The sequence below is a fragment of the Canis lupus genome, chromosome 10 (genome assembly GCF_003254725.2).
Source record: "Canis lupus dingo isolate Sandy chromosome 10, ASM325472v2, whole genome shotgun sequence".
Taxonomy (NCBI): domain Eukaryota; kingdom Metazoa; phylum Chordata; class Mammalia; order Carnivora; family Canidae; genus Canis; species Canis lupus.
This window is the reverse complement of record NC_064252.1, coordinates 3,659,130-3,683,619: the sequence shown is the minus strand read 5'-3', so window position 1 is coordinate 3,683,619 and position 24,490 is coordinate 3,659,130. Positions and strand designations below refer to the sequence as shown.

The following is a 24,490-nucleotide window of genomic DNA, read 5'->3' as shown; positions in this document are numbered from 1 at the left end:
CTCTATACCTATAATCCTTACATTTTAATATGAAAACAGGTCCCTAGATCCCTGAAAATGAGAGTATGTTTTGAAGGTCACCCAAGAGCCAACTAGAGCTATAATTGACCAAGTAGTATGAATGAATAAAAAATGATGTCTATTGTAAGCCTTAAGATATTAGAGCTGTTTGATAGAACAACAAAATCTGAGGTGGTGTATATAAAACAAAATCCTAAAATGTGTGGCATTGGCTTCAGGGATGGACAGATGGTCAAGAGGACTCTTAGAAGAAATTAGAAAAATGACAACTTATGTTAGGCAGAGAGGAAATATTTGATAAAACTATTTGTCTGTGATATCTTGGAAGGTGGAAAATGCACACAAAGCAGTTGGGGTTTTGAGACAAGAGATATGGATAAATGATGTTGGTAGAAAGAATAGGTTTTAATTAGCAATATTTAATAAGCACTAGCAGAGGCAATGAGGTCATAAAAGATCTGATCTGCTTGCAAGCAGGGATGAACTGGAAGAAGGGACAGCCCATGTATTAGAGGGACTTGCAGGATTGTAAGACACATTTTCCCCACCTTCAGCCTGATAAAAAGATTCTCAAATGAACACACTGTCACAGTGCAAAAACTGAATCAAAAAGTCACAAAAGCAAGGAAAGACCTAACCAAGGGTATAGCCTTAGTACTTTTTTCTTAAAATCTCTTACAGGGTTAAGTCGAACACCAGCAAATTCTTTCAGTTTAAGAAGCAGTTGGGAACAGGGGTGAAGAAATGAATAGTGCAGTCCCTGGAGGTCTAGTAAACTTAAATTGTCTATAATTAAGTGTATTTAGAGAGGCATATCTCACAAAGAACTGAGAGTGTTCTTATTTACACTAACTAGAATCAAATAATTAAAAAAAAATTTTAAGGGTTATATTCTAAAATGTACTGAGCCTGTATGGAAAGGAATAGTGTCTGTTGGACATGTAAAATGACCAAGTGATTAAAATGACTCATATACTCTGTATCTTGCTTTATGCGACATACAGAGATATAACACTGGAAAATTCAAATACATATATCACAATAAATGTCACTAAAGTATTGTCACCCTTTGAGCAAGTGACATTCACACTGGCTCTTAGTTTCCTTATTTGTAAAAAGACAGCAGGATTAGGCATTCTCTGAGGTCTCTTTCAGCTTCTATTTGATTCTATGACACTAAAATAGTACCATTTTATGGACTTTCTTAGCTTCCGAAATACAAATTTCTTTCCTTCTCTGGAAAAATGCTACTGCCATTCAAAAATAAGTAATGAAGAGATAGACATTATTTGAGCAAGTTTCCCAAGATTCTAAAAACTACGGGCTGAATGAGAAAAGTTCTTTTGAAAGAATCCTCCGAAGGAATTCCATTATGTAAGGGGACTGGGCAACATTCTTAAATGCAAGAGGCTCCTAAACGCCAAGTGTTAGTTCCTGAAATGGGCCGAGAATTTTATTCAGTTTCCATAAAAATTATTACCTAAGATCCTCAGAGGGCCTGGTATACGTTTGAATGGTTTTTCATTATCAAGATTAAAATAGTGGAGCATGTTTCCATGTTCCCGTAAAATCAGGACAATTTGGCTCAATGTTGTAAATAAATCACATGAAGATATTTTCCTACGAATGAAAGCAGCACCTTGCACATTAAAAGATCTTCAAAGTGTTTTAAAGAACTATGATATTTCAACTCATACACTATATATTTTTAGTTCCCATATTGGCCCAATTTACATATCCTAAAAAATTATAGTCTACAACTACCAAATGGAAATCATGTCATCATATTTTGTTCAGTAAAAATAACATGTTCAATAGAATTTTAAATAGTTGCTAAAGAGATCATTAATAATGCATAAGAATCGACTATTTACAAACACCAAAAGGTATTCCTCTTGTCCAACTTCTATATAAATTATATGACACTGACATCAGTGGGGACCATTAACTGGAGTCATTTCTTACAGGAGATCAATAAAACCTCACTGAAAAAGGAGGCAGGGCCGAAAGTGATTACTTTCATCCTGTTTTATGACATTCTCAAGATTCACTATGAAGATCTTCTCTAAGGAAGCCCCACTGGGAAGCTCCACAGAATTCCCAATCTCAAGCCCTTCTATGTAGCATCTGACGTTGTTGTTATGTGATCTGCACTGCACCCTGATAATGAAGTGGGAGCTGACTGGAACAAAAATGAACCCAAAGTTAAATATAACCTCGATGAGAGCTATAGGAGCCGCTGAAAATAAATCAATTGGTTCGATCCTGCTTGTCACTTCTGGAAGGTCACCAGAAAGAAGCATCATCCCCCAACGCAGAGAAAGGAAAACTGGCTCATTCCCTTTCTCCGCCTTACAGTGCTCGTCAAGACTGCGAATCCCACAGAAGCACAGAAACAAGCAAATGCAGTCCTCTGAGGATAGGTGACACACTTGCCCCCACACCAAGTTAGAAATAACGAAATTATTAGAACCCTTTTTGTCTTTGCACTTGGCATCTGTTTTTCCTTCCTTAGTTTTCTCCTAAAAGCCTGGAGGATTTCCTCTCTCAGGTTTCGCAGATACCTGGCCAGGGAAGATATAGATAATTCCAAATAATTTATTCCTAATTTAATTTCTCTACATTGTAATCATTGTATTAGTTTGGTTTCCAGCTCGCCCTCCTCTCCTAGATCCTGGCATCCAGCCATCCTCTCAGGCCAGAGATTGTCCTGCCTGCCTGGGTTCCATTCTGTTCCAGGCGATTTGCTCCTATTTGTTCTGACTTTGCTGGGCCAGGGAAGAGCTCTCACTTCCTTCACATTTCTTCCTGCTTCACCAGAGAGCCCTAAGCTTTTTTCCACTTCTTGTTTGCCAGCCCCACACATGCCAATCTGACTGACAGTAGGACAAGGAGCTGGGGTGGGAGCTGCGAGCTGCAATCATTTTTCATGAGAACTTTACAAACCTGGGAAGGGCAAAAAGGGGATTACCAAAAAAAAAAAAAAGAGGGGGAGGGGGATTACCTACCTTTTACCACTATTACAAACCTTTTCTTCCTATTCTGTGTGCAGAACAAAAACACAGCCTTCTTTCATCTCATGCTGATTCCTTTACTCATCATTGTTAATGAAGTCTCCGCCTTTCTAAAAGATTTGGCTCCAATAATTTTCACACTTTATTTTCAATTTTTAATATATTGTTTTTTTCTGGTTCTTTCCTCTGGCCCATAAAATGTGTTTATCTCCCAAAGCCTAAAAAGAATAGGAAAGCATGACCTCTCCAGTGTTGTTGTTGTTGTTTTTCCCCATGCCATGGTTACATTTCTCTCATCTTCACTTCAAAACTTCATGAAAGGGCCATCTTTCTTTATAACTCTACTTTCTCACCACCTAATCATAATTCCTTGCTTCGAACTTTTCACTAGCAAGTTTCACTGAGTTAATTTTCTCTTGAAAATGAGCCATGACTTCCTAATCTCCAAAACCACTGTGGCTCATTTCATATGTTCTATGGTTTTTAACAATATTTCATTGTACTTTGTACTAGAGACTTCACTATTTCACTATATCTCCTTCTATAGCTAGTTTTCCTCTTCATGTCCAACATATGTGGGTTCTCATAAAGGGCTATATTGCTGATTCTCTCTTCCCTTTCCTTACTCTCCATTATTATCTACCTCTATTATACAGTTACCATTTTTATATGTAGTGTGTTCCAATTCTCTATCCCTTATAGCATTGCTTTTTCTAAGTTATAATTCTTGTTTTTTTTTTTAAGATTTTATCTATTTGACAGAGAGAAAGAGAGAGGGGGAGAGAGAGAGAGTGCATGAGCAGGGACAGGGGCAAAGGAAGAGGGGGAAGCAGACTCCCCAGTGAGCAGGGAGCCCAACACGGGGCTCCACATCAGTACCCTGGGATCTTGACCTGAGTTGAAGGCAGACACTTAACTAACTGAGCCACCCAGGCGCCCCCTAATTTATAATTATTTCTTACTGCTTCCTACACATTTTCAGAAGGATAGCTCACTGAAATGTAAAATTCCCCTAAGTCTGTTAATGGTGATAACAGTCAGTTCCTATCCTGAACAAGTCCTGTCTTCTGCATACATAATTTTCTTTAATAGCTCTTGAATGCATCTTTCTTTCCATTTCTCTTTTGACCACCATGGTTCACATCCCTGTTCATCTCACATTATCCCCTAATGGACTGTCTCATCTTCAGTATCCTATGCTTGCCTCCCATACCTCTCCACACAGCCAGCCTCCCCGCACCCAGTAGGACTAATCTCCGAACAGTATCTTCAGATTGGGTTACTCTATCACTCAGACTTCAATGGCACTGCAGTCTTAAATTCAAGGCATTGCAAAATTTGACTGTCTTGCTCATTTTTACCATTCTCTGTCTTAAATTGCATAATATTCTATCAGGAAACACCTGTCCCACAGGATGTTTACAGACGTTATATGGATATAAATAATCAAGTAGATTTGAGGAATTCTCTGCTGAATGGTGGATTTATTTCACAGTTTCTCAAAGTCTTCACTATGTTAATATGTATTTCAATTTGCTTTAGTTACAGGACACAAAGCTCCCAGACTGTTTTTAGTGCAGAAAGTGTCCCCCCCCCCCCCCGGAAATCTACCATCCCTTCATTTGCCAACCCTCCTACATTGTCACATGAAGAAATAACACCCATCCTTCCGCACAAATAAATGATGCCTTTTAAATAAAATCATGAAAGTCCTTCTAATAATTTATGAGAAAGGAATATCTACCTTCTCTAAACTCTCAAATCTATTTGATTATAGCATACCATATTTTATTTTTGAAAATCTCATGTCTATCTCCCATCCTGGACTGTAAGTATCTTGAGACCATGAACCATGAATAAATCATATTTATAATCTCTAGAGTATCTACCACTGTAACCTCAGATTCAGTAAATAACTTCATTCCAGGATATATAAAACTTGACACTATTTTTATAGTGTTCGCCTTTAGAATGAAGAAATTTATGTACTTAGCAATAACATAATAATCTTAACGTGGCGTTTGTTGCTCATACAATCCTAAAATAGACATTGGGGCTAGATTCATTGTCTGCAGATAGTGACAAAATTTACTCAATAGATTTAGTTTAAATAGCTAAATTTATTTCAGTAAATGAAGTATACTATTCACACAGCACTAAATGATAGTAGGTAAATTTTGGTCTCACAGAAAACTTTCTAAAAGCCAGTCAAATTCCACTCAAACTACTTAGAATTTCCACTTTCCCCCATGTCCTTTGGGATCAAACATGTAAAATTCATTACCAAGGACCTTGGGGAATAAAGCTGCATCAAGGGATTTGTGGAGTCTCAGGACTATCTGGCTTTAAGCTGGTCCCTCTAAGTGATGGAAATAAATATACCTTTGAATCTAGCCCTATCTTGAGAGGAGTTCAGATTGACTAAGCCATGTTTTTCAGAGACCTTCAAAAAAATTACCTGAATGCCACTAATGCCACCTGTGCCTAGAGCTGACTCTCTCAAAGGAACTGGTAACAGAGATTCCCATTCAAATATGAGAATACCATAGGTTGAATCACTATTTGAAATATTGCATTCATTAATACTTGATCTTAAAAGGGGCTGCAAAATGAGAACCACTCTTCATCCCTCTTCATTCCCCACCATGCTTACACCTTTCTCTAATAAGTATGCATCTCTTGATAAACAGGGAGATTATTACAGCAGCTAATTTGGTTAGGAAAAAATGCTATCAACATTTTTTCTACAATTTTTGAAGCAGTTCTATTTTTAAGAAAATGTTTGCAATGAGCTTCTAGATTTAAAGGAGAACAGTGGTTTATACAGAGAATTGTTCTGATACAAGTAAAATGGAGGTTCCAAACTATGCCCAGAGGGCTAGTGAACTGAAGATGACTCTAGGAATCTATTTGCATGCATTGAAAACTTTGTTTCATTGTTGTTGTTCTTCTTTTGTCATCCTATATAACTACAGGCTGAGAGAAGAGTGCAGGGAGGCCTGAGGAGAGTTCATGAGAGAGTAAAATAAAACAGTAGACAAGATGGATGGCATGGTACCCATTTTGTCCAGTCTGCGAATTCTAAAGGACGGAGAGTTTATGGACAGAGGCTAAAGATACTGTTTTCCTCAAAGACCTTGAAGCTTTGTAGACACTGATGATTTAAGATTCAGAAGATAAAGTTTGGTATAGATTTGTATAGGGAGTATTTTTGCCATTACTGCCTGCATCGCAGCCTCAGGTCCTAGGTAATCAATTACTTTTGGAGCATCAGAAGATCAGGTCTTTCCATAGGCAATATTTTGTTTTTCTTGCTGCTGTTGTTTACACTGACAGCATTAACAATGGTAAGAAACAGTAGTGGACAGTTCATTTGATCCCTTTCTGACTTCATGTGATTCCCAGAAATATATCTGGTGGAAGACTTTTCAGAGGATTCAAGGTCCTGGTAAAAAAGCCAAGCATGAAGAGTCAGAAGAATTAGGATTATTAATATCAAATTGACTGCCTATTCAGTTAATATTCAACAAATATCAATTGAAAGCCTACTATGTACCAAGTGCAGTGGCTACACTGCTGAGCCAAATGAATTCCTACCCATGGACGTATAATTCAGTGGAGGAGAGGGGTCAAAAGAAAGTTAAAAATATGAACGAGGTAATTACATATTGATATCGTATACAAAGAAAATAAACAGGGTATTATGATAGAAATTCATCATTCAGGGGTGGGGTAAACAAAAAAAGATTTTGCAAATAAAGTATCCAGGGAAAGGAAAATGCGGAAGCATTTTTGTTTCACTTACTTCTAAAGAGTAGAAGCTGAAGAACCTTCTCTCCCTGACTTCCTCTCAATTCAAAACATAATAGCAATCAAGATAATTCATCCTCAGTCTAAGAGAAATAAGACTAGATATAATCCCTATGAAGTTCAAGTTGTCTTTCAAATCTGGTTAATCACTATCTGGAAAACATTTTATTGGAAAATGTCCCTCATTTTCTGTAACACTGAGCTCCAGGGCTCTTGGAAACTCTAAGGATTAGAGCAGCTTTCCACTTACCCCCTACTTAATTCTTTCTTGGCTATGGTCCCAGAGAGACTCAACCTGTTTTCTAATCTTTTGTCTGTTGCCTCTCTGTCCTTTCTAAGTTCTACTCTTGCAACCTGGCTGCAAAGTGGCATAGTTTCCCTAAAGCTTTCTTTTCTTGATGGTCTTAAAGTTAGACAGAAAACTCCCTTCTTTTTCAGGTTATTATGAATCATCACTGTGGAGAAACATATAGGGATAGTAAAAATGATAAATGCGGGTAAGTTCTACAGCTTACAGAGTATTAACTGTGCTGATCTTCAATTACAGATCTTGCCTCTCTCTGAATGATAATTAAAGTGGAGATGAATTTCTATCTTGAGTTCTTATTCTTAGGCCTTAAAAGCCTCTTCCTTTGATCTAATTCTGCCCTTATGACAAAATCAAGATAGAACATTGTGTTTTCATATCTTCTTATTTCCAGTGTTCATTCATTCATCCACTCAGCATTTACTGTTATCTCATTTTATGCCAGACATTAGGAATATAAAGATGACTAACACACAAAATATTGTCTCTGACCTATGAACTAACTCAGTGTAGGAGGTAAATTATGAAGTTGATGATTACAACATATTATGATAAACATCATTAAATAGATAAATTCAGATTTCTATGGAGAAAGACAAGAAAAACCAAGACAACATGGTGATGAGTTAAGGAAATATCTCAACTACTCAAGGGTATTTGAAGTCACAATGACCTGAGTGCACTGAGTCTTGAAATATGAATGAGATCCACTCTTGGGTTGGATTGGGACAAGGTGGGATTGGGAGTGGTAACAGATGTCAAGAAAATACATTAGTTAGTATGTCCTAGAAATAAGAGACAGCATGACATCATGATGATGTTAGAGAAAAATGAGGTGAAAGGGCATATAGTCTATTTATCTTAGAGTTTTGGAATTTACATTCTGTTTTTAGAGCAAGGGAATGATTTAGTTAGTTTGCATTTTAGAAAATAATCCTACAGATAGTATAGAGAAGAATATGTTTGAAGAAATGGTTTAACAAAGTAGCTAAATTCTATTGCAGTAATCTAAAAAAGACACGAGAAAGCAGTAGCCATGGAAACTGGAGGACAAATTTATTAAAAATAACAATAACCATAATAATTTAATGGATATACAATATTTAAAAAGTAAATTATGACATCAAAAACATAAAATATGAGAAGGGAAGTAAAAAGTAGAGTTCTTACATGTAATTGAAATTAAATTTCCATACAAACAAAAATAAAGGAAATTAGGGTGCTATGTTTAAAGCACTTAAAATAGACTTTAAGTCAAAGACTCTAAGCAGAGACAAAGAAAAAGTCATTATATAATGATAAAAGGCTCAATTCATCAAGAGGATATAACAATTTAAATATCTATGAAGACAAAAATGGAGCACCTAACTGTAGTTAGCAAATGCTAACAAATCTGAAAAGAAAAAAAAAAAAAAAACAACAGTACAATAATATTAGGGGATTTAAATACACAACTTTCAACAATAGATAGAATATCCTCACAGAAAATCAATCAGGAAACACTGGACTTGAAATATACTTTATTCCAATAGACCAAACAGTATATACAGAGCATTCCATCCAATGGCAACAGAATGTACATTCTTCTCAATTGCACACAGAACATTCGCTAGGTTATATCATACATTAGGTCACAAAGGAAATACAAGCAAACTTAGGATTTAAATCATACCAAGTATCTTTTCCACCATAATGGAATTAAACTAGAAATCAATAACTGAAAAAAAAAACCTGGAAAATTCACCCATGTACAAATTAAACAATATACTCCTGAATAACCAGCCAAAGAAGAAATCAAAATTATCTTGAAACAAAGCAAATGGAAACACAACATGGCAAAACTTATGGGAAGTAACAAAAGTAATTCTACAAAGGAAGTTTACAGTGATAAATCATTATATTAAGAGAAAAGAAATATCTCAAATAAACAAACTAACTTTGAACCTCAAGAAACTATAAAAAAGAACAAAATAAGGCCAAACTTAGCATAAGGTAAGAATTAACAAAGATTAGAGCAGAAATAAGATAAATAAAGACCAGAAAAAATTTGAAAAGATCAGTGAAACTAAGGGCTGGTTTATCTGAAAAGATAAACAAAATTGACAAATCTTCAGCTAGACTAAAAAAAGAATAGTCAAATAAATTAGATCAGAAATGAAAGAGGAAACGTTACCATTGATACCATGGAAATACAAAGGATCATAAGAGACCACTATGAAAAACTATATGCCAACAAATTGGATAACCTAGAAGAAATAGATACATTCAATAGAAACATACAATCTACTAGACTGAAACTCGAGGAAAGAGAAAATCTGAACAGACTAATAACAAGTAAGGTTATTGAATCAGTAATCAAAAACCTCTCAACAAAGAAAAGCCAGGACCAGATTATTTAATATTTAAATGTTCTAACAAATATTTAAAAAATAATTAATGCCAATCCTTCCCAATGCTTCCAAAATATTGAAAAAAAAAAAAAGAGGAATACTCTCAAACTTATTCTGAGACCAGCATCACCCTGATACCGAAATAAAATAAGGACACTATAAGAAAACAAAATTAAAGGCCAAATTCCCTGATGAACATAGATGCAGATATTCTCAACAAAACATTAGCAAACAAATTCAACAGCACATTAAAATCATCACACACCATGATCAAGTGAGATTTATCCCTAGAATGCAAAGATAGTTCAATATGCACAGATCAATAAATGTGATATACCACATAAATAGAATGATAGATAAAAATCATATGATCATCTCAATAGATGTAGAAAAAGCATTTAACAAAATTCAACATCTTTGCATGATAAAAACTCTCAAGAAATTAGATATAGAAGGAATGTACTTCAGCATAATAAGGGTCATATATGACAAGCCCAGAGCTAACATCATACTCAACAGGGGAAACTAAAAGCTTTTCCTATAAGATCATACCAGTAAGGCATACAAATGGTCCAAAGGTATATGAAAAGATGCTCACCATCACTAATCATCATGGTAACGCAAAACAAAACCACAATGAGATACCACCTCACACCTGTTAGAAGGGCTATTATTTTTATTATTTTTAGAAGGTTTTTTTAATTGAAGTATAATCAACATACAGTGTTATATTAGTTTTAAGTGATAAAGTAATGATTCAACAATTCTCTACTCAGAGCTCATTAAGATAAGTGTACTCTTAATCCCCTTTATGTTTCATCTATCCCCCCCATCCTCCCCTCTTGCAGTTGCCAATTTTTCCTCTGTTTTTTTTTTAAGATTTTTAAAATTTATTTATTCATGATAGACAGAGAGAGAGAGAGAAGCAGGCTCCATGCCAGGAGCCCAACGCAAGACTCAATCCCGGGACTCCAGGATCGCGCCCCGGGCCAAAGGCAGGTGCTAAACCACTGAGCCACCCAGGGATCCCCTTTTCCTCTGTTTTTAAGTCTGTTTTTTGTCTCCTTTTTCTTTGTTTGTTCATTTGTTTTTTTTTTTTTTCTTAAATTCCACATACGAGTCAAATCATAAGGTATTTGCCTTTCTCTGACTGATTTATTTCACTTAGCATTATACTCTCTAGGTCCATCTATGTAGTTGCAAATGGCAGGATCTCATTCTTTTTTTTTTTCTAAGTAATATTCCAGTGTGTGTTTGTGTGTGTGTGTGTGTGTATCTTTATCTATTCATCTATGGATGAACACTTGGTTGCTTCCGTATCTTGGCTATTGTAAATAATGGTGCAATACACATAAAGGTGCTTACAGATTGCCAATAGACACACGAAAAGATGTTCACCATCATTAATCAACAGGGAAATGCAAACCAAAACCACAATGAAATAGCACCTTACACCTGTCACGGTGGCTAAAATGAAAAGCAAAAGAAACAAGTTTTGGGAGAATATAAAGAAAAAAAAAACCTTCCTGCACTGTTGGCAGGAATGCACACTGGTATAGCCATGATGGAAAGAGTATAGAGGTTCCTCAAAAAATTAAAGATAGAATCACCATAGGATCCAGTAATTCTACTAGTGGGTATTTACCCAAAGGAAACAAACAAAAAACAGTAATTCAGAGGATATATTCACCTTTATGTTTATTGAAGAATTATTTATAATAGCCAAGATATAAGAAGCCCATTATTAACAAGACAAATGATAACAAATGTTAGCAAAGATGCAGAGAAAAGGACACTTACGCACTGTTGGTAAGAATTTAAATTAATAAAGTCACTATGGGAAAGAGGAAGGAGATTCCTAAAAATTTAAAAATAGAATTATTCTAAGATTCAGTAGTGCCAATTCTGGGTATATATCCAAAGGAAATAAAATCACTAACTCAAGGACGTATCTGCACCCTCATGTGCATTGCAGCATTATTCACAGTAGCCGGGACATAGAAACAAACTGTTTGTTGAAATGTTCTAAGTATTTGAATCGATAAAGAAAATGTGAGATTTTCATATATAATGTGTACACACACACACACACACACAAAAATATACACATACATGCAATGGAATACTATTTAGTCATTAAAAAAGAAGGAAAGTCTGCCATTTATGACAACATGGATGGGCTTTGAGGGCATTATGGTAAATGGAATAAATCAGACAGAAAAAGAGACACTGTATGATCTCACATATGTAGAATCTAAAAATATTGAACTCATAGACACGGAGAATAGAATAGTGGCTGCTAAAGGTTAAGGAGTGGGGGAATTGGGGAGACGTTACCTAAGAGTACTAACATCTAGTGCTAAGTAAGTTCTGAGGACCTAATATATAGCACAGTGACTATAGTTGGCAAAACTTCATTACATACTTCAGAGTTACTAAGAGAATAGATCTTAAATACTCTCTTAAATACAAAATAAAAACAGTAACTATATAAGGTGATGGAAGTGTAAACTACCCCCAGGGTGGTAATCATTTTACCATATGTAAATGTATCAAACCATCACATCATATATTTTACATTTATACAATATTATACTTCAGTAAAGCTGAGAAACACACACACAAAAGCAGTGGATCAATACAGAGTTTAGAATGACAGCTACCTCTGAGGTGCCCGGATGGCTCAACGGACTAAGCAGTTAAGTGGTCCAGTCCTGATTTTGGCTCAGGTCGTGATCTCAAGGTCGCGAGATGGACCCCCACCTCAGGCTCCACATTGGGTGTGGAGTCTGCTTAAGATTCTCTCCCCGCCCTTTCCCTCTCTCTCTCTTAAAAAAAACAATTTAGGACAACAGTTCCTTCCTTTGGGAGCAAGTTAGGGATGAAAGAGGAGAGGAACAGTCATTTCAAGGGATGTTTCTAATAAATTCTTCAGTTGAATGGTAGGTTTCTGGATATTTGTTATATTAATATGCATTCTAATTTATGTATGTTACTTAAAACATTTTGTATTTATCAAATATGTTTTTGTGATAGATAAAATACATAATAATAGTAATGTTATTTTATCTTCTTGGTAGGTGAAAATACTGTAGGAAGGAATTGTATATTATTTTCTTTCCCTCTATTTCCTGCATTTTGTTTCCTTTTCAAGGTGACATACTTTAATTCTTTAAAAAAATAAATTTATAATGTTATAATAGTTGAAAATACTCCTGAGAAGAAAGAGAAAAGTGATTTCTTAGTTTTCTGTTTTCCAGAAATTATAAGCTCCATTAGTGAGGGCTGTACCTAATTGTGTATGATTGTTTTTCAAGTACATTTGCTGTGCTCAAATAGATAATTGAAACAAAAATCCAATAATTAGTAAATGGATTTTGATATAAGAATTAGGCTTATTGTTAGGCACAAATTAAAAAAAAAATGTATCAGGAGCTACTTGACATCAAAAAAGAAAAGAGCAGGACCATATCAGCATACTTAGAAACACACTGCAACTATACATTTTAAAAATAAAGTTTTAATTTAAAATGTTTAGTTTATTCAAAATGCACATGTCCTCAATATAAAAGAAATTGAATTTTTTTATCCAATTAGTGAAAGCACATAGTCAAAATACCAAAAAATGAGGTAAATTGTTTTTTACTAGAAGCGTAATAAATCAGAAGCAAACTCCGTCAAATGTTAGTCATTGAGAACATCAATCTGTACAATGACTCTACTGTCAACTTCAGGTTTGAGGCTTAATCATTTCAGAAGCAAGAAAGCCATGAGTCATATTTTACCCAAGAGACACTTGAGAACACATATTCATGCTGTTACCCTCATAAATTTCTTGAGAATTTGCCTCAAGGTCAATTGGCAATGAAATAATAGAAATGTTAAATTTTGAACAGATTATGTGAAGGTGGATTTAATGAATATGTAGCCTGCACTGTCATTTGGTCTCATATACATATCCATTGGCAAATATGAGGCAGCCTGCAAAACTAGTAAAACACACAATAGTCCTGAAGTACTCTTAAGTAAGTGCATGACATATAAGCACCAAATAATATCAGTATATCTGATTCCAAATCATTTTTTTTAAAGGTTAGCCTTTGGAGTTTAAAAAAAATGTTGTATATCCAAAGAAGCATCATTCATTAGTTCATGATACCTACCTAAATTTTATTATATCATGCATCATATTTATTTAAATACCATGATGCAAAAATGGTAAAAATGCAAAATTGCCTAGAAGTTATTCCCCTCCCTGCATCTACCTCTCAAAATAGTTCTCTTTCATATTTACTTTGGACCTGGCCATGTGACTTACTGTGCGTGTAGTAGTCGGTGCAGGCTATCCTAACAAAATACCATAGACTGGGGGGCTTAAACAGCAGAAAGTAGTTTTTTCACACTCTGGAGGCTGGACATCCAAGATCAAGGTGCCAGCATGGCTGCATTCTGGTGAAAACCTTTTTCCTGACGCGCAGAAAGCCACCTTCTGCGGGCTCACATGGCTTTTTCTTAATGCACATGTGCAGACAGAGAGATATCAAGCTTTGTGGTATGTCTTCACACTAGGGCAACAATTCCATCAGACCTTGTCCCTACTCTCCTAACCTAGTTACCTCCCAAAGGCCCCATCTCCAAATACCATTACATTGAGGGGTAGGACTTCAATGGATTTGGGGTGGAGACCCAAACACTCAGTCTGTAACACTGGCCGATGCAATAATAGCAAATAAGAAACAAGTGGGTATTTAAAAGCCATTTGTGCATTTGATAACCTCTCTTGGGAGCCCTGCCATCACTACCCAACCCAAGCTGGCCTGCTGCTACAAAGGAACATGTGGCTTTGTTCCATCATTGTTCTTGCTGATCCAGACTAGCTCGGTCATGAGTAAAATAACCTTAGAGCTGAGGATTAGTCTCACCACTCTCTGAGGCAATTATAATCACAGATTACTACCACTCTCCACACCTCATTGGGCCTTTCAAATATTAACTTAGTATTGTGACTTAGGCCCACATATTCCTCCTTGGACACTGTGATATTCATTAATGATCATCTTAAACAGTTCTACCACCAGAGTTCTGCAAAAGAAGCTTCCTTTAGTCTAGCATTTGATTCACAAATATTTATCTAACAACTCCTACAAGGAAAGAGTTCAATAGACTAAAATTAGAGGCACAACAATGGGGCAAGACACAGCTCATGCATTCACAAAGTATGTAATTCTTTGGGAGACATCAACAAGAAAAGGTGGCAAATTACAATACTCTTGTGGTAGCTTTTCTCAACTGCAATGATCTGAACCAGCAAATACAGAAATGACTTGAGTGACTATTTCCTCAATGGTCCCAAATATCTTACATAAACATTATACACCTCAATACAAAGGAGGTATGTTAATTCAGTCCATTCTAAGACTCATGGCATTAAGTTGTAATCAAACTCTAGTTGGGAAAAAAGTCTATGGTAATAAATGGCTAATAGCCATTGTATTAGGAAGTATAATCAAATCAGCCTGAGGAGATTATAAATGTATTTTTCTTGAGTCTTTATTGGTGAACATGAGTACTTAAGTGAAAAGAAAAGAGAAAAATAATCCAAAAAGAATATTTTGGGGGTGCTTGGCTGGCATAGTCAGCAGAGCAGACAGTCTTGATCTCAGGGTTGCAAATTCAAGCCCCATGTTGGGCATAGAGCCTGTTTAAAAAGAATAAAGTAAAAAGAAAAAAAAAGAATATTTTGTACAAGTTTTTGGTAAGAGAGATGCTAGTACACTGGAGAACTGATAAATCTGGCTCCCTCTTTCTGATAGTTAGCCAAAGATGCCCCAGAAAATGTCAGAGCAAAGTCCAACAGAGACTAAAGTCACTTGGAAGAAGTAATAGACATCATGAAAAACACAGTTTCATCTTTATAAAGTGTTTCCAATATTAAATTCAGTGTTATAAGAAATAGATGTTATGATTTTTTCATTGTTGCTGACTTATGTCCTTCTAGGCTGTATTAGACAGTTATTTACTATTTCCATGATTTTAACCTACATTAAGGAGAAAAATGTATTAACTAAATATTGATATAAATTGTCTTCCTGCTAAAAATTACAAAGGACTATCAGTAGACAATAAAAACCCCATATTCACTGGCAACTTGTCTAGTCCATAAGAAACTGCATCCCTTTACTGAATTAGGTTTAATTTTGTTCAACATCCTGGGATTCTTATCTTCCATATTTATTCCATGTTGATGACATGGTCTTACTAGAATATTTCAGAAGTAGCCTAAAGAAACAACTGAATCTATTTGCCAACTACTGTCAAAAAGAATAGCTCAGTATTAATTTTGCTAAACCTAACTCATCATTTTTGGTAGATATTCTTCTACATCCAGATATAAAATGCTAAATATTCTATCCAACAGGTTAGCTTCATTATACGTGACACTGTGATGTAGAAAAATCATCCTGACATGCTTATTACATCACTCCAAATTCTAAATTTTTTAAGAGCCTTGTAAGTTATTTTATGATAGAGGTGATAGAAACTTCCTGACTACAAAAAGTCAGGATCAACTCTTTTATGCTTTAGAGTCCAGAATTCTGCAGCTTTATTAAAGCTTTGGTTCAAATAGCTGACTAGATCCAAAACTGCATTTGAATTAAAGTTCTTGGACTACTATAAAGTACTCTTGCAGAACCATATTGGTATAGGGATGGAACATCCTTCCTCCAGGTAAGAATACAAGTAAAGCTATGATTTTACATACTAATGTCATTTTTCCATTGTCTCACACAATTAGAATATAAAGCAGATCTATCCTATTGCAATAGGTGATACAGAACTGCCAGCCACTTCAGCCTTCATTGTTTGCTATCCAACTTTAGTCAAAAGTCAGCTAATAGATCAAGATATTTCTATAGAGGAGAGGTCTTCTGGGGGGAAAGGTTAAATAGGTGATGGAGATTGAGGAGGGCACTTGTGATGAGCACTAGGCGTTGTATGTAAGTGATGAATCACCAAGTTCTACTATGGAAATATTACACTGTATGTTAATTAACTGGAATTAAAATTGAAGCTTTAAAAAGAAAGGTGTTCCTGCAAATTTGCATTTGGATATAAGCTCTCTGCTGCAAGCACATGATGATGAAAAATATATCTGAAAAGAGAAACCAAAATAAATAACTAAACTAAATGGTAATGGTAATGGTAATAATAATAGTAACAATAATAAACATCTCCACTGACTACAAGCACAGTGTGGTGAAACATGAGTTTGCTGGCCACTCTTGAAAACTGTGTGAAGGTTTCTCAAAGAATTAAAAATAGAGCTACTGTATGACCCAGCAACTGCACTGTTGAGGATTTACCCCAAAGATGCAGTGAAAGACTGAGACACCTGCACCCCAGTGTTTATAGCAGCAATGTCCACAGTAGCCAACTGTGGAAGGAGCCTCGGTGTCCATTGACAGATGAATAGATAGAGAAGATGTGGTCTATGCAATGGAATATTCCTCAGCCATTAGAAACGATGAATACTCACCATTTGTTTCAATGTGGATGGAACTGGAGGAGGGTATTATGCTAAGTGAAGTCAGTCAATCGAGAAGGACAAACATTATATGGTCTCATTCATACAGGGAATATAAAAATTAGTGATAGGGAATAAAGGGGAAAGGAGAGAAAATGAGTGGGAAGTATCAGAGAGGGAAACAGAACATGAGAGACTCCTAACTCTGGGAAATGAACAGGGGTAGTAGAGGGGGAGGTGGGCGGGGGACTGGGGTGATGGGGTGATGGGCACTGAGGGGGGTACTTGGTGGGATGAGCACTGGGTGTTATGCTATATGTTGGCAAATCGAACTCCAATAAAAAATATACAAAAAATTAAAACCTAAAACAGACAGTAAAAAGCCAAAAAAATAATAAGTCTGCTGGAATCTGGAGCCAGAAGCAGTCAATGAAGCAAAAGTTCATGTTCTGTGTAGTAGAGGGAGGACTTGAACAAGTGTTCCATGCAAGATCAGAGATGAGACTCACCCACTGATGCAAGCCAGGTGCCAGTCTAGGCCTGTCTTCCACTCCCTCAATTCCTCCTGAATGGAAGAAACAAAAATAAAACCGTTGCCCATCACCACCTGGGGCAATATTTTTTTACACTGAAGCCAAAGAGACACAGGCAGAACTTTGCAACAAAAATCAAATGAAGCTAGTCCACGGCTTATGTCTAGATTTCTATAGATTTCACACAAGCACAGGATGTGGAGGAGTAAGAACTCTCTTACACTTTGAAAACGGATTTTTGAAGCGATGCATATCTTATAATCATTAATTCCTCTCCTATGTACCCGTTTGTGCACAAGAAGACAAGTAAAGAATGTTTGTAGCTACATGGAAATAAGAGTTTTAAAAAATTGGAAACAATTCAAATGTACATCAATAAAAGTTTAGATAACTAACGTATGTACATTCTTGTTAAAATGTCTATATTACCCAAAGCAATCTATACATTTAATGCAATCCATATAAAAATGCCAAAAGCATTTTTCACAGAACTAAAACAAACAATTCTCCAATTTGTATGGAACCACAAAAGACTCCACGTAGCCATAACAATCTTGAAAAAGAAAAGCAAAGCTGGAGGCCTCACAATTCCAAACTTGCAAGTTATATTACAAAGCTGTACTGACCAAGACAGTGTGGTACTGACACAAAAACAGATGCACAGATCAATGGAACAGAACAGAAAACTCAGAAAGAGACCCACAACTATATGGTCAACTGATCTTCGACAAAGCAAGAAAGAATATCCAATGGAATAAAGATAGTTTCTTCCACAAATGGTATTGGGAAAACTAGGTAGCAACATGCAGAATGAAACTGGACCACTTTCTTACACCATATACAAAAATCGATTCAAAATGGATGAAAACTTAAATGTGAACCAGGAAACCATCAAAATCCTAGAGGGGAACACAGGCAGAAACCTCTTTGACCTCAGCCATAGCAACTTCCTACTAGACACGTCTCTGGAGGCAAGGGAAACAAAAGCAAAAATAAACTATTGGGACTTCATCAGGAAAAAAGGCTTCTGCACAGCAAAAGAAACAATCAACAAAACTAAAAGGCAACCTACTGGATGGGAGAAGAGATTTGCAAATGGCATCTGTGATAAAGGGTTAGTAGTCAAAATCTATAAAGAACATATCACGCTGAACACCTCAAAAATTAAAAATCCAGTTTAAAAATAGGCAGAAGACATAAATAGATATTTTTCCAAAGAAGACACAGATGGCTAACAAACACATGAAAAGATGCTCAACATCACTCATCCTCAGGGAAATACAAATCAAAACTACAATGAGATCACCTCACACCTGTCAGAATGGCTAAAATTAACAGCACAGGAAATAACAGATTTTGGTGAGGATGTGGAGAAAGGGGAACTCTCTGCACTGTTGGTGGGAATGCAAACTGGTGCAGCCACTCTGGAAAACAGTATGGAGTTCCTCAAAAAGTTAAAAATAGGACCATTCTATGATCCAGCAATTGCACTACGAGGTATTTACCCAAAGGATACAAAAACACTAATTCAAAGGGACACATGCACCCCAATGTTTACAGCAGCATTACCCACAATAGCCAAATTATGGAAACAGCCCAAGTGTCCATGACTGATGAATGGATAAAAAAAGAGATGATATATACACACACACACACACACACACACACACACATACACACACACACACACACACAATGAATGTTATTCAGACATAAAAGAAAAGAATCAAATCTTGCCATTTGCAACAATGCGATTGGAGCTAAAGAATATTACACTCAGCGAAATAAGTCACAGAAAGACACATACCAAAAAAAAAAAAAGAAAGACAGACACATACCATAGGATTTCACCCATATGTGGAATTTACAAAACAAAACAGATGAACATAGGGGTAAAAAAAAAAAAAGAAAAAAAAAAGACTCAACTACAGAGAACAAATTGATGGTTACCAGAGGGGAGGTGGGTGGGGGAAAAGGTTAAATGAGTAGCAGGGATTTAGGAGGGCCCTTGTGATGAGCACTGGGTGTTGTATATAAGTGATGAATCATGAACTTCTACACCTGAGACTAGTATTACACTGTATATTAACTAACTGGAATTTAAATAAAAACCTGAAAAAAAATATGTATATTCATGGAATGGAATATACAGAGTTAAAATGGAATATACAGAGTTAATATATACACAGCTAAACTATATGTTTGAGCCAGCTCAAATAAATCATATGGCAAAAGGATTAATCAGTATGATGCCAATATATGAAGTCTGATAACTCATAAAACTTTATGAAATATTATACATAGAAGCACATATATATGTGTGTGTATATATAAAGTATAAAACTAATAATAAGAATAACCCTCAAATTCAGCAAGTCCATTATTACAGGAACAGGTAAGTGAAGAAGGGGAGAACAGGGGAGGGGAGAAAAGCATGGGTCTCCCTCTGCATCCATGCATCATGAGTCCTTAAGTACTAGTAACTATACTATGCACATACTGTGTGCTTGGCACCATTCTAGGCACTGCGGATAAGCGATCAACAAAACGGACTAAAACTCCTGCCCTTACACAACTTATGTTCCAGTAGAAAAAGAGGAGGAATCAGAGAAGAAACTTGCCTGACAAGTTCGGCATGAAGCAGAGTCGAGGTACACTGTAACCCATACCCAGATATACAAAGAAGAGTTATGATGCCAGGTTATTTTAACAGAACTCTCGGGTTAGGTGGGAGAGGGGATACATGCACTATATATGGATTCGTGTCTCCAAGAACTTCTAAGCAGCCTATACCACTTTGAAAATAAGTCATTAAAGAAGGAATGGAGAGGCAAAAGATAAAAAGTAGAAATACTAGTTTCCCTAGAAAATCTCCAAATTCCCAATCAACTTTTATCTGGGGGATAAAAAAGACAGATAAAAGAAAACACTGAGAAAAAAAAAAAAAAAAAAAACAGGTGCTTCTCCATATGCTTTCTCCTCTACCTACTGTCTGCGATGGCTAATACCATGCATCCACTTGGCCTGGCTATGGTGCCAGCTGTTGGGTCGGCCGATAGCCTCGATAACCGCTGCACAGGTATTTTATAGAAGTAATTCACATTTATGACCAATTGACTTGAAGTGAAGAAAATTGCCCTTCACAAGGGTGAGCCTCATCCAATCACCTGAAGGCCTTAAGAGTGAAAACTGAAGTTTCCCAAAGAAGAAAGAATTCTGCCTGAGTCTCTAGCCTCCTGGCAGGCCCTACGAATTCTGGACTCAAGACCAAAACATCAGCTCTTACGTGAATCTCCAGCCTGCTAGCCTCTCTGCGGATTTCAGACCTGCCAGCCCCTGTAACTGCATAAACCAAGTCCTTAAAACTAATCTCTCAGTCTTGCTTCATTGTAGAACTCTGACTGATGCAGAGGACACAGCACGGAGTTACAGAGGATTGTTCTCAAGCCTTAAAACCCAAGGGAACTTGTTCTGCTAAGTTGCAAATTTGCTTTAGACCAGTCACCCTTTTTTTTTTTCCCTTCCACGCTCTTCCTTTTTGAAGGGGAATATCTATTCTATGTCTGTCCTACTGTTTTATCTTGGAAGCAGATGACTTGCTTTCTGGGCTTCACAGGTCCACAACTGGAGAGGAACCTTGCCCCTGAGGATCTATATACCCCAAGTCACACCCTTTAACCGATTTAGATAGAATTTGTTTTGTTTTGTTTTGTTTTTATTTAGATAGAATTTGGGCTTAGAGGTGAGGTTACAATGGTTTACACTTTGGAGGACACTGGGATTGGATTGGGCGAACGTATTTTTTACATGGGAAGGACATGACTTTGGAGAGGGTCAGAGGTTGAACTGTGTCCCTAAAAAAAAAAAAGTACATTTAAGTCCTCACCTCCAATAGCCTATTTCCTTTTATTTGGAAATAGGGCCAATAAATACGTAGTTAAGGTTATGCTGGAGTAGGGTGGCTCCTAATCCAGTATGACAGGTGTCCTTATAAGAATACGAACAGATAAGACACAGAAATACAGACAGAAAGCCACGTGAAGACTGAGGCATGGATTGGAGTCACGTTCTCACAGCCTGGGTGTGGCCGTCAAAAGATAGAAGAGGAAAGGAAGGACCCTTTCCTTTTGAAGCTTCCAAGAAAGTACAGAGGATACAAAGCTCTCGTTTCAGACTTCAGATCTCTAGAGCTGAGAGAGATTAAGTTTCTGTTGTTTTTAGCCACCTAGTTTGTAGTAATGGCAGCCCTAGGAAGAGCTCAATAAGGGTTTATAGTCTACCAAGTAAAGTTTTATGTAGGTTCGCCTGATTCTCATACTAAACAAGCGAAGGAAGCGTTATTATTATTGTTATAAAGCCCATTTATAACTCACTTAACAGAGCCTCTTATAGGTTATGTGACTTATACACAATTTGCAAAGCAAGTTACCTGTGATGCTGAGGCCTTGAGCTAAGAGTTCCAACACTTACCCTCTACAGCATTGGGAGCTTGGTATTCTCTGTTTATCTTTTAGATAGATCTGTGTGTGTGTGTGTGTGTGTGTGTGTGTGTAGGTAGGTAAGTGCAGAAGGGATTTAATAGACTTTTCAGCAATTCATGGAGCACATCTGATAATGGGCTAAAGGAACAGAGACTTTTTGATGGTAACCTGATTTGCATATTCCCAAAGGAAAACTGAGAAGTAGGTGAATATCCAATGGACACAGTGAATTAGAATAGCGCCTACATATTAATATGTGCAAGCCTGATTCTGAATATTGGCACATCTCATAATAAAGGTTGAATAGAAGAGTCTACTAAAAACGTGATAAGAAATCTATACATACTCCACTTTAAAAAACCACTGTCTTAATCGCCAGGGTCTCAAAACTTAAATTTTAAAATCCTCGTAAGCCAAATAATTGTTTTATCTCTGCAGAGCATGCAGATTATTTCAAAACTTAAATGAATATAGTTCCTATTTATATGCATATCTTTATTTTACTCATTTTTACATTTCTGTAATTAGTGAAACTACAGCCACTTAAACGTTAAGTTATAAATTATGAACGTGTCAGCATGGTTTTAATGCATATCAAACTGAGTATTGGCAACACTCTTCTTCTTTAACCTTGAGAATTTAAATGTACCTAAGCAAGTCCATATACGGAGAGAAGAACAGGACTATATACATGAGAATAAACGGACACACACATTTTAGCAATGTCAAGGGTCAATCTAGAAAATATCACCAGAGTATTACACCTTAAATGCCAGTGCTTATTTAGCTATACTTCCACATAAAAATGTATTAAGATATAAAATATGATTTCCCATTCAAAAAACAGTAGGAACGCTAATGACCATTAACTCTATTGTCCTCCAGTAAATGAAGACTTTGGTGTTAGTCCCAGGTCTCCCAATAGCTGTTGTTACTTTCCCTCTCTGGACTCTGGTCCTTGCACATAATGTGATGTTCTCCTAGATGCCTGCTAGCTCCAAATTCCAATTGCAAAATCACCGATCACTGACTGACATTTAATTGTAATTCAAAAGAAATATAAATGAAAAACCACCACAATAAAACTTAGCTTTTAATAATTACTCGTCTTTATCACTTGAGTCCCAATACAACCTCTAAAACCAGTTTTCTTGACCTTGGATGCTTGCTAAATTAAGATAACAATGTCCAGACGCTCTAGAAAAAAACGGGACTCTCTACATAAATTCTTCTAATTTGCAGCTCTAGTGGCTTAAACAATCCCTCTCTTTATCCTGGGAATTCAATGCAGAATATGATCACCTTATAAATGTATAGATATTTTTATTTTTAGAAACCAGCTTTGAAAACTGTAAAATTTAGTAAGCAATGTCTTTAATCACGTCTAAACTATACAGATAGTATCACCTGCAATGTAACTGTCAATAACTTCTTATCTTGTCATAATACAATCCCTAATATTTTGGGAAGAAATTACCTAAGCCTCATAAAAAAATTAATTTATTTTTATAATTTTTCCAGTGAAGTACACACAGAAATTTATAAAACATGATTTAAAATGAGAAAATCAGCTTATTTTTGACATTGTTATATAACATCAAATAAAAATTAAATTTTAGTGATTAAAGATTGTGTTATTTTCAAAATGTCAGTGTTAAGCAAACCTTAAAATTTTCCTTACTAATGAAGACTTGGCAAGCTATATAATTTTAAGTAATTATGATTAATATATCTTTTTAGCCAAGAGGCTTAAGAATGACAAGTCAGTTTTAGAAAAACATTTAAATCCTATTTCCATCGAAAGCAAGCACAGAATACCTCATTAGCCTTACCTCTATACAACTCAAAAGCAAAATCTTTACAAAAGGGCTAGTCAATATTTATAGGTTCTTTTCATTGTTTTCCTTAAGCTTAGAACATGAAATCAGTTGATATTAATGAAAAAAAAAAAAAAACCCACGTCTATAATCTAAAGAATAGCCTAACATGGGTACAATTTGTATTCTTTAAAAGTTACCTGGATGGAGAACAGAAGTTTTCTACTTCTCGCAGGGCTCAGAGCTGAGAACAGAGGCAACTGATCATTAACTTTTAGCCAGAAGCAATCTTGCACACATACCTCAAGAGACTCTTTGCTTTTCCCTTTCCTCTCTCTTCTCTCAAATAGGGGAAAGGTAGCCCTCTATTTTCTGGAAGAACTTGCTTTGACAGGCACAATGAGTTCAGACTTTCACAGTGTAAAGTTAACTTGGCTTAGATCATATCCCAGCTCACAGAAAGCAACCATTTCTGTCAATTTGAACTGCTAACTTTAATCTTCTAATTCTTTTTCTCTGAGTTGATATACCACATTTTCAAGTGTATTTACCACCACGTGATTTCAAATTGTGTATAGAAAACAATGCAAAA

General features: G+C 36.0%; 1 protein-coding gene across 11 annotated transcripts in view; it reads right to left on the bottom strand.

Annotated features, from left to right (window-relative positions):
* The window catches only part of SLC16A7 (solute carrier family 16 member 7), a 170,237-nt gene that overhangs the window by 87,824 nt on the left and 57,923 nt on the right, over positions 1-24,490 (bottom strand). For 5 of the 11 annotated variants that reach the window (XM_025476778.3, XM_049115106.1, XM_035721647.2 and 2 more), the window contains one exon: positions 17,577-17,632. The exons of 4 other annotated variants lie outside the window; for them this stretch is intronic. The gene's annotated coding sequence lies outside the window, so the exon portion shown is untranslated. Of the gene's footprint in view, positions 1-3,029; positions 3,254-17,576; positions 17,633-24,098; positions 24,149-24,490 lie in introns of those variants that run through there. 2 more of the 11 variants (XM_049115107.1, XM_025476776.3) reach the window with 2 other exon arrangements.